The following is an 11,788-nucleotide window of genomic DNA, read 5'->3' as shown; positions in this document are numbered from 1 at the left end:
CTAGAACTGAAGAGGCATGGGCAGGAAGATCTTTAGTTGAGGCCAGGCTGCGCTGTGCACATATAGGGGATAGAGGCATATGGGTGCAAATGTAGATGTATATGACTATATACACAGTTGTATGTGTGCATGCACACACGTGCACACATGTATGTGCACATAAACACCCACACACACATTACACTTTCATTCTATTTAATAAGAATTAAAGGGATTTATTCAAGCTTCTTTACATGTACTATAGGTTAAGGATTGTAACTATAAAGGCCCAGTGGATTTGTGCTGAGATCATAACCTCTTCATTTAAAACCATACATCCAGTGCAGAAGGTGATCACTTCGTTAATTATATGACTGTTTAAGGTTGGGGAAACATCTTTTGAATAAACCCTGTTCTGATAATGTCAAAAATGCCCGCAATAATTCCAAGATGAACAATTTCCAATGGCCAATGAGAGAAAGCAGATGGGATTGAGGAAGCTCATCCATAAATGGGGAAATACCAGGCTGCCATGCCTCTCATGGATTAAAACATCCTAGCTGGTAGGTGGCTGACATTTTTCCCAAGCACAGTTTTTCCAAGCAAATAGTTTAGCCTTTAAATAAAGTTTTTGCATTATTTTCTTATATTTAAAATGATTTCTGTCTAGCATAGTGCTACTTTGTATTCCACTTGATATTTTCATTTAAAAGAGAGCGACTGTGCAAAGTTATGTCCTTGCCTGTCCCTTCCTCATACAAACCTCCAATCAAATTTAATAAAGCCAGTTTGATACAATGCCAGCCTACACTTGGTTTATCCTTGGTCGACTTTAATAGGGTCAAAAATATTTTCGCATTGGCAGTGTATACATTAATCATTTTTCCAGAGGATTCAGAAAATTGGAAGAGACAAGGCCAAGCAAAATTTTAAATTAATTGGGCCTCCCCCAGCCTCCCGGGGTCACCTTGTGTCAGTTGTCCCACATTTTCCAGGTCACAGAGTTCCTGTGCTTCCTACAGCTGCCACAAGGAAAGATCCATGCTGCGTACACACAAATGTGAAAGAATTTCTCTCAGAAAGTGAGAATTTTCCTACGGCATCCACAACTGCAGTTTCCAGATTGTCGCCAGACACCAACCACTTAAATAATGCATGCTCGGCTGCCGCCTCCAATTGTGCATTTTCTAATCATGTAGTCAGGAAACTAGGTAAACACTCTGCCATTTACCATAAACCCACTGCCTACTTACAACCACAGAGTAATTCATGTGAGTGTGGCTCAGAATTATTAATTTCACTCGTAAGTGTCCATTTCCAAATGGACATATCCTTTCCTCCTCTTTCTCTTCCACCAATATTTATCCAAAAGGTTGAAGCAGTTTTCCTGTAATCGGAGTAATGTCAGTGAGAGCTCAGTGGGCTAGAAGTCAGAGTCTGTATCATGGCTTCTATTCAAGATAACACAGACTAAGGTATATAGTGCACGCACTGGATGAAGTCAGCAACCCAGAATAAAACCTGCCATGAAAGTAATATAGAAATCCTTAGAGCTTCAGGACCATCGACCACTTTAAGGTTTGTTCTTCTGAAAGAAGGGAGCAAAGGACCAGGCCTCCAGCCATTGGAGAAACTTAGCAAGTATTATTTTATGCTTATGAAAATAACACAAAAATTTGACACAAAAGAAATAAAGAATATTTATCGAAGATTTTTTTAATGTAATATAATGCTCAATTAAAAACGACTGATAGGATGGTGCAGGAGAATTGTCTATATTCTGTCAATCATGTATTTTAATAAAACGCTGATTGGCCAGGCAGGAAGTATAGGCGGGAAAACCAGACAGTAAGTAGAGGTGATGCAATGAGAACAGGAGAATTCTGGGAAGCAGGAAGCTCCCTCCGCCACTCCCGCACAGACCACCGAAGAGACAGGATGTAACCTGCCCAGCTGAGAAAGGTATTGAGCCCTGTGGCTAACGTAGATAAGGATAATGGGGTAACATAAGTTATAAGAGCTAATAAGAAGCCTGACCTAATGGACCAATCAGTTTATGGAGTCTTTTGTGTGATTTTCTTTGGGATTTGCCAGCTGTGGGGTACTGGGCGGGACAGAAACCCCAACAAGCCGGCCCCTCATACTACAATAGGAAAAGTCAAGTCAATCACATGTAGACAGATCATACAAAGAAAGTAGAAGGAGAATCAAAGACAGTGCATTCTGTCTTGGTACAGCTGAAATCTGTATGTTCTCATTTGATAGTGTGTGCCTGCTAACACAGCTGCACACTCCGGAACAAGAATGTCCGCATTACAAATGAGTGATGAGCATGAAAAGACTGGGCCACCTTGTGTGAGCATCTAACAATAGCCAGATCTCTGTGATCAGCTGCGAGAGTGCCCAGTAAGCCCAGGCACCAGCACTTTAGTTCCAAGGAAGAGTCTGTTTCCTCTTTCCACAGAGCATGTGATCAAGAATTGTTTTTTTAAAGAAGAAAAAGTAGACTAACATCAAGAGCTGTAAGCATGACACACTAAGAAAGCAGGCATGATGAAGCAGATGCCAGGATGTTTGCAGTCTGGGTCTAAACACTGCAATACTTCTGACCACTTTTGTAGCCAACTGTGTTTTCCTCTGGCTCTTCTCAACACAAGTATAGTTTTTATAGTTTTCTTAATTTATTTTGTATTTTATGTGTATTGGTGTTTTGCTTGCATTTATTCCAATGCACTACATGGTGCCCTTAGAAGTCAGAAAATGACATTGGGTCTCCTAAGACAGTGATTATAGATAGTTACAAGCCACCACATCATGCCAGAAATAAAATCTTGTTCCTCTGAAATAGCAGTTAGTGCTCTTAACTGCTGAACTATCTCTTCAGCCCCAAACAAGTATATTTTTTATAAACCTTAGAACCCCTTGATTATGAAAAGTCTGGTTGATTCATAGCATGGAAAAGATAGGTCTGTGTTAATGTAACTACCTAGTAGAGTATGAAATATTACTATAAAGACTATAGTCTAGAGAAAATGAACAACTTAATGGTAGAGGTCACTAAACTGCTAATGTTTTATTCTTTATACATATTCTGGTGGTTCAATCTGAGATGGTCAACCTACAGTTATATTACAATTTGAAAATTACTCAAAAGAGATCCAGCCACCAGTGTATAGATAAAGATCAAAAACTGTCAAAATATAAGTCAAAAGAGAGGTTTTTTACATTCTTTTTATTTATTCTATGCATTTATTCTATTCTATTCTATTCTATTCATGTATCTTGATCCTATTCATTTCTCCATCCCTTTGCATCTTCCCTCTGCCCCTGAAATCCTCCCCCCCCCACAATAAAATAGAATTTAAGACAAAACAAAGAAAACAAGAAGGGGATTAAAAATCTAGTCCTGGAAGTTGCAGTGTGACACAGTAAACCCCTTTGTCCATACGTCTTTACTTGTAAGGGTTCAATTGCAGAGTCACCGGTCTTCGAGGTCTCTGGTTTCTACTGCACTATCACTGCTGGGCCCTCACTGGCACTCTTCTGGGATGTCCTACTGCTGCCTTGTGCTGTGGAAGACCCTGCAGCTTTGGGTCAGCGGGTCAGGCCCCTTCGTGTGCTCCAGGAGATCACAGATGGGGGGGGTGCTGGGGCGGCCAAGTCATAACCCTGGTTCTGGACCTGGGAAGCTGTAAGGTTGGCACACCTACCAGTTCTCCCCTGTCCTTGCCACCAGGATTAGCTCCCCAGCACTGACCCCTCTAAGTCGCCTCTTGCAGCAATGAGCAAAGGGTGGGAACAGTTCTGTTTTCACACACTCAGGTCGGTTGTAGCCCACCTACTCCATTAGGGCCTGCTCTCCTGTTGCCCAGAGGCTGCAGCTGGTAAGGGGCAGGAACAATTTTCCAGTTCTTATGACCCCAGGACCAGCCCCTCCACCCATGTCAGGCATTGATGGGCAGGTGACAGCATCTCTCCTCTGCCCATGTCACACGTCAGATGAATAATGGGGACAGCTCCCCTTTGTTCATAACATCAGAACTGGAGCACCCTTACCTCCAACCACCAGGCAGCTCTGCTGTGCTGCCTAGGTGAGGAACAGGGCTTGTAAGAGGGAAAGTTAGCTCTCTTGTCTGTTGCAGATGGTAAGGGGCAATAGATTTTTTTTCTAATTAAAATAATTTTTTAGAACGTTCAAAATTATATGCGACTCTTGAAGTGGAAAACTCTCAGGGAAAGCTGAGAATTAAGATTTGGCTAAAACTTTACACATCAGCATGTGATCCAGCCACATCCATGCCACAAGGGGGATCTGCTAGAACTACAGATGAACAGGCAGTATCCTAGACCTGATGGGTCTGAATCTGTATGTTGAGAAGGACAAAGTGCCTTATATGTGCACTAAAGTCACAGAAGTCATGTTCAAAGCCCAGCTCTAGAGGGTAAAGGCAAAAAATGTCACAGGTTTATACAAATTGCTGCTGAAAATCAACTCTCCATTTCAAGTCAAGAAAAACACTTTCCGAATTCCTGCTTCCTATACCCCCAAGGTCCTACAAACTCATGTGCGTGCCCTGTTTCAGACATGGATATGACAAGCATATCATAAGAAATTTGGTTTTATTTTGAGTCAAGACAGGGTCTCGTTAAATAAAGAAAAGCCTTATATTCTTGGAAATCAATCTGAGACTGGCAAGAAGGCGAAGCAGGTAAAGGTGCCTGCTTTCAAGTCTAACACTGTGAGTTCAATGGAAAGAAAGACTCAGCTCCCACTGGTTGTCCTCTGGTCTGCACATGGGTGCCATGCCCCCCCTCACACACACATATGTGTACAGACAGACACAGACACACATGTGTATGTGTGCGGATATGAACAAAATAAATAAATAATGGATAAAAGTGGTTTTAAGTCAAGCAAATCTGGAAAGAGATTCAATTGTACAGCACTTGCCCACAGTACAAGCCCAGGATTTAATCTCAGCTCAAAACCAAACAATCCAAAAGCAAGAAAAGGTCAACAGTCTGTATGGGCACTGTTCAAAGTTTCCAACTTGTATTCTTTGGATTAGCCAATCTCTTCTGGTGGGGCCATTTATTTAGGTGGGAGAATTAGGCAAACGTGCCTTTGAAAGTATAATCTTATCTGTTTTTCTTCATGCCATAATAAAGACATTACTCAAAAATAATTAGACAAAGCCTATTTGGTTTTTTTTTCTTACTTCTTAAATTATCTTGACATAAAGTAAGAGGAAGAAATAAAAAATATTTCATTGCTGTGATAAGTAATTTACATATTGCATAAATATTCCAAAATAGAGAATATTGACTTCAAGCCCTCTTCCTAGTCGTTACAAACTACTGACTTGCACAATGACATCAGTGCTGGTTCTGAGCACAGAATATTAGGGAGTTACTTTCAAATTGAAATTAGAATTCAGTACTTCTCAAAACACATGAGTTTTTTTTTTCTAGAACAATTTGTTCCTAAACTGAACCACTATTAAAGCATTATAGTGTTTAATATTACTTTGGTTAATTAATCACAGACATTAAATCTTTACCTGAAGATGTTTGTTAAAGCTGCACTGTGGTGATCCTCACAGTATTTTGACAGCGAACTGAATTCTGCTCACAAGTATAAGATTTGTTTAGCTCCAGGCATCTGTGTTTGGATTACAAAAATGCTGATTGGTTCACTGCCAGGGTCAGCCAAAGGTCAAGCTGCCCTTTGTAAAAAGCCTGTCTATCCCCCTCCCTCCCTCCTTCTTTCCATTCTCTCCTTCTCTCTCCCTTCCTCACCCCTCCCTCCCTCCCTCTTTCTGCAACCTCCTTTGTCTCATTAATCAGAATTTTAAAAAATAGAAAAGGAAATAACTTCAAATAGTTTACATTTTTACAAAGATTTTAAAAGAGCAGAACCCCAGTGTTGGTGTGAGGTCCTGTCGATGTGAGCACAGATCACAGTAGTGTACTTCTGACAGGTGACCTGAAACCTTTCAAAGTGACATCTGTCAGAGACAGACACAAGTTTTTTTAGCCCAAGAGCTTGTTTTCCTGACATTTCATTTTTCATCAGATTTTGAGAGAAGGGAAAAAAGATGAACTTGAAAAAGTCTTGCCAGGGGCAGAAAATAAGATCAGACTTTCTGCAGCTGCCAGACTCACCGTTGAGGGTTAGAGGTCTAGCGAGAGCGAACAAGAACGACCTCGGTTTGATGCTAATGGATAAGAGGGCATGTTGTTACTTTAAGTATGGTTCTGAGACTTGCATAACCATTAGGCAGCATTGCAGAGTGAGACTGCATAGTCATTTGAAATCCCAATTTTAAAGTTTAGTCATGGAGCAAATCAAATCCAGCCTCACCTATTAATCCTGCACAAAAGATGAAACCCACAGGTGCGTGAATTTTCCCCTGAACTGAACAATTTCTTGCTTCTGTAGTGTTGAAATGGCCAGTGAAAATCAGACACGGTATTAAATTCTTCACTTTGAACTAAAGAGATTTTTTACATGAAAATAATTACTTGATTTTTCCTGGGGGGAAACACATTAGGAAGAATGATATCCCTTTGAGTAAAAAGAAAAAAAGGCATAGGAGACAAACACACTGAGATTATAGTCTTGGCCCTACTAAAGATAAAAATGCAGGTGAGTAACATTTATGAATCTGTTCTATTTCTGTAAAATGGGGGAGTAGTGACTGTCTTGTGGAGTTCCAGAAAAGATGTAACAGAATAATGGAATCACAGCCTAACAAAGATAAAAGAATGGGCCATAACTGACAATCACATTAGTCTCATCTTTTATATTCCCTAAGTGCCTAATAAAATACCAGATACAAAGCACTGGAAACATGGCTCCCCGGCTCCAGAATAGCATGTTTAAAGACAGCAAAATATTTCATTTGAAATTATATCTATACAAGAATCTAGGATTGATAATTTGGGTATTCATAAGAGAAAAAACACAAATCGGACCATATAATTCTCAAGTCTTGGTAAACAAATATCGAAACTGTTTGGTCATATCTTCCAAAATAATGACTAACATATTGTCAGCTAGACAATTTTCTTCTGGGCATCAAATCAGGTATTTTCAGCCGTAATGTCCATGTCGGTATAGAATCCTAGCAGATGCAGAATTAACTAGTAAAGGGACAGGAGGTGTATATCTGGGTTCCATACAAATAGGAGGGGCATACCCTGGAGTCACACCAACAGGAGGGCCACATTCTGGATTCAGATGAATAGGAGGCGCATATCCTGAATTCACACAAATAATAGGGACTTATCCTGCCACCAGACAAATCATTGTAAAACTGGAGCCTGTCTTGATTAAAAGACCCTCAAGGAAGTATGACAATACTCCAATATGTTCTGCTGATAATTGCTCTATAAAAAAATGGAGCACTACACAATATGCCTTACACATTCATGGTTTTTAAGGTGTGATATTTATTAAATAATTTACATACTAAATAGAAAAAAAGACCAACAGAATTAAGACCCCCAGGCCCAGAGATGTGGATATGAAATCTATTTCTGTACACTAATTGGGATCCAGGATTAAACTGTTCATTGATAATCCAAACATTTCTATCATGGTTCACACTAATTCACACGGCTGAATCAAGCACGTAGGTGTATTTCATTAGAGAAACCTAACGCACATTCTGAACCGTGCAGGAGCTCACGTTTATCTGGCCCCACTCTTAGATCTTATGATGATTCTGTTCTTTTTTTAGGGTAGTCATAGTCATCATTTCTATATTGTCAAAAATTTTGAAAAGAGACAAAAAGTAGTAAAATTTTAGATCAATCTTTAAGATTATTTTTAGCTTCCTTTGGATTTCTTTGCCTGTTGCTAATTTAAGTTTTATAGTTTCAGCCATGCTGTATGATTGTCTTTATAAACCTGAAGAAAAAGATTTTCCTAGATAAATGTATATATTTTAGCTTACTTGGTTTTATATATTCTTCATACTTTGGATAATCAATCATTGTTTGATGGTATTATTTTACATCTGATAAAAACAATAAGATTTTGTGGTAAGTTTTTGGTGTGTGTGTGTACGTGCACGCGTGTGTGCATGCTGTGGGATAATGCTCTTGCACACTGTAAAGATTTGTCATTCGTGTTGGTTTAATAAAATGCTGATTGACTAATAGCCAGGCAGAAAATCAACTTGGGGCAACCAGGAAAATCTGGAAAGAGAAAAGGCAGAGAGGGACCTACCAGCCAGATACAAAGGAAGCAAGATGAGAATGCCACACTGATAAAAGGTACCAAGCCACATGGCTAAACATAAATAAGAATTAAGAATGAATTTAAGTCATAAGAGCTAGTTAGCAATAAGCCAGAGCAATAGGTCAACCAGTTTATAATTTTATAAATTATATAAGCCTCTGGGTGTTTATTTGGGACTGAAAGACTGCAGGACTGGGCAGTACAGAAACTTGTGTGTGTGTATGTGCGTGTGTGTGTGATGCACATGTTCGTGCAGGCATATATAAAAGTGTGTGCATGTCTAAATAGAGGAAGGTGACAAATTTGGCTTCATCAGGCATCTCTACATTTTTTTCTAGAAGTTACTGAACTTTAAGAAAACTAGTTAGACTGAGAGTGTATACCTGAAATCTGCTCACCTTTGTCTCCCTGGGGCTAAGATTACAGGTGCATGACTATGCCCTCCTCTTTTACATTAGTTCTGGGAATTCAATTCTGGTTCTAAAGTTTGTCCCGCATGGGAAGTTTTATCTGTACAATCTAAGACAAACTATAGCACCATGTAAATAACAAGTTTATGCTAAAATTTATTTGAATAAAATTCATAGAACTTTTGAGATATCCCCAGCTTCACTTAATATACAATTTACTTTTCTTATATTGTTTAATGTGCTTTCTTGTATCATAATTATTTTTGTCTTACAACACCCTTTTGTCAATTATCAATGTGATTTTAAAGGAACAAATTTATTTTTATTGGCTTTGAATCTGAGTGTAATCTGAGGTATGTAATTTATACACTTCTGTTTTAGCATTTATTTATTCACCATTACTATAATATAGTCAGTGGATTTTTAAGTGCTACTTGTTACCCAAGAACAGGCAGTGTTGACTTAACAGAATTTTAAAGCAGTTCTTCAAAACAAATCATTTCATTGTCTGAAGGTCATGAGAACTAAACTGTCAGAGTTCAACTTCAGTTCAGAGTAGAGCCCTGAAGATAAGAGTGGGTTTCCAACCAGGAGAGACATTTGAGACTCACTTTCTAAACTGTAGACAGCAAAGTAACCCGCAGCATAGATTACACATAGGCAACTTCTAAACCAGGAGGGGTTGGTGACTAGCTTCCTCCTCCCCTACACATTCACCTTCTGGCTGCAGAGTAGATTACACACTGGAAGCTTCAAACCTAGAAGAAGCTGGTGATGGGCTTACTCCTCCCCACTTCATTCACCTTCTGGGTTAAAAAAAGGAACTCAACATCAGCAGCATTTAAACATGATCAGGAAGACAGACCTTGACACAGACATTAGAATCTAATTTTGCTGGTCCTCTCAATCCATGCTATCATATAGAAGCAATCATTAACAGTTGATTGATGATAAAACTCTTACCTCACATCTTCATTTAAAGTATTGACCTAACTAATCCTGTCTTTGGCCCTTCCTAGTGCTTTTCCTTTTGCCTATCTCTCTTTATAATCCCTGCTAAAGACAAACAGATGTTTCATTTGTTGTTGTTGTTGGTGGTGGTGGTTTTGTTTGTTTGTTTTCTTAGGTTACATCAACAATATCCACATATTCACTTAGAATATACCACCGATGAACACCAACTTTTGAGGGATGATATTATACCCCAGTAAAACCACCACATATTGAAAATGACGAATAAAAACTGCATTTATTGTGTGCAATTGTTAAGCGTCATAGCTTGCATAGCTTAGCTGAGTTTACATTAAGCATGCTCAGAACTCTTACATCAGTCTACACCTGAATAAATTATAGCCTGCTTCACCATGAGCTTTTGACTGCTTCTTGTCATCCTCTGAATGTGTTACTCTTAGGAAACAGACTTATTATAAAGATGCTCTTTTCTACCATGGCAAAGTGAGGGACTATCACACCCTTAATCTATTTCGCTTTCAGCTCCTTTTTCCAAAACTCCATTCTGCTCATCTGAAGACATTCAAAACAATAATTTTGTATTTATGGTTTTTGTAATGTAAACCTATATTCATCATTGTCAAAATATTTTAGGGCAATCTTACAGATCAAAGAAATATCCCCTTGACACAATTAATGGCACGCTTTATGTCTTTTATCATTTTATGTGTGTCTTGAGGTTTTAACTCATGAGTTAGTCTATATATCTTTACAGATCAAAATTAAATGCTTGTCCCTTACAAAATACTTTGAATATTGCTGTCTGTCTTATTTTAGGCTATTTAAGAGTTTTTGAAGTCAAGAAGTTTTTCATATATTGAAATATATGTTAATATTTGACATTTAAAAATGCTATTATTGTTCATACATTTTTAGCTCTTTGAATTTCATTATTGGAAAATTATCCCTAAACAGGTCAAATCACACTAAGTTATCTTTTCTGAGCTTGGGTTTGAAGTAAACTGATTTTGAAGTATTTTGAGCGCTGATTTGAAGTATGAGTGGATAATGATGGCATGTGTCCATTGTTCACTGGGGATGCTTCTCATCAGACATGAATTAGACAGGACATTATGAGACCTAAGAATACTCATTTTTAACAAGCTCTGGGAATGATTATGCTGAAACAGTCTACGAACTACACTGGAATTATATGCTCCATTTTTTAAAATTAGATGAACGATTTTAACACATGGTGCTAGAACACTTGGGTATCCATATGCAAAAATAAAATAAATTTCAATACATATCTTGTATAATACATAAAAATTATCTCATATATAAATTAAAAACAAATGGATCATAGAACTAAATATGAAACCTAAAACTGTAAAACTTCTAGAAAGAAATATAGGAGAAAATATTTTGGCTTTAGGTTATGCAAAGGTTTCTTAAAGTATAAATGAATTACAGTCAAAAATATTTAAAGATAAATTGAATTTGATTGAAATAAAACAAAATTTGCTTTTTAAAAGACAATGTCATGGGAAGAAAGTGAACAAACAAACCACAGATTAGGTGGAGATATTTTCAAATCACATATATAGTAAAGTCCTTGTCCATAAAATATGTTATTTTTAAAGTACTTTTAAAATAATAAAGTAAGCATGTGACCAAATTAAATGATAGCTAAAATAGCTAATAAATATTTCACTGAAGAAAATGTGGAATAGCAGACCATATGTAAAGCTGTTCAATGCCCTTAGTCATTGGAGAAACACAAATAAATTAAAACCAATGAGATGACATTGCTTACTTGGAGAACTGTCAATATCAAAAGAGTCAGTCCAGGCCTGTTGCAGAATATTGGTTACATTGTGAAGATGTGTTTTTGCTGCCTACTGATTTGTCTAATATAAAACTGAGTGATCAATAGTTGGGCAGAAAGAGGTTAGGTGGGACTTCCAAAGACAGAGAGGACTCTGGGAAAGTGCAGTCCCCAGTCAGATATGGAGACAAGAGGTGCAAGGTGAAGGAGAAGAAACACCAAGTGGCAGAACAGAGATTTAAAAATATGGGTTAATTTAAATTATAAGAGCTAGTTGAGACAAGCCTAAGCTAAATGTCACAATCTCATATTTAATAACAAATCTCCAGGTCATTATTTGGGAGCTGGCAGGAAGAAATAAAAAGACTTGAT

Source organism: Myodes glareolus, chromosome 15 (genome assembly GCF_982192425.1).
Source record: "Myodes glareolus chromosome 15, mMyoGla1.1, whole genome shotgun sequence".
Taxonomy (NCBI): domain Eukaryota; kingdom Metazoa; phylum Chordata; class Mammalia; order Rodentia; family Cricetidae; genus Myodes; species Myodes glareolus.
The sequence above is the reverse complement of the archived record's forward strand: the minus strand, read 5'-3'. Positions refer to the sequence as shown.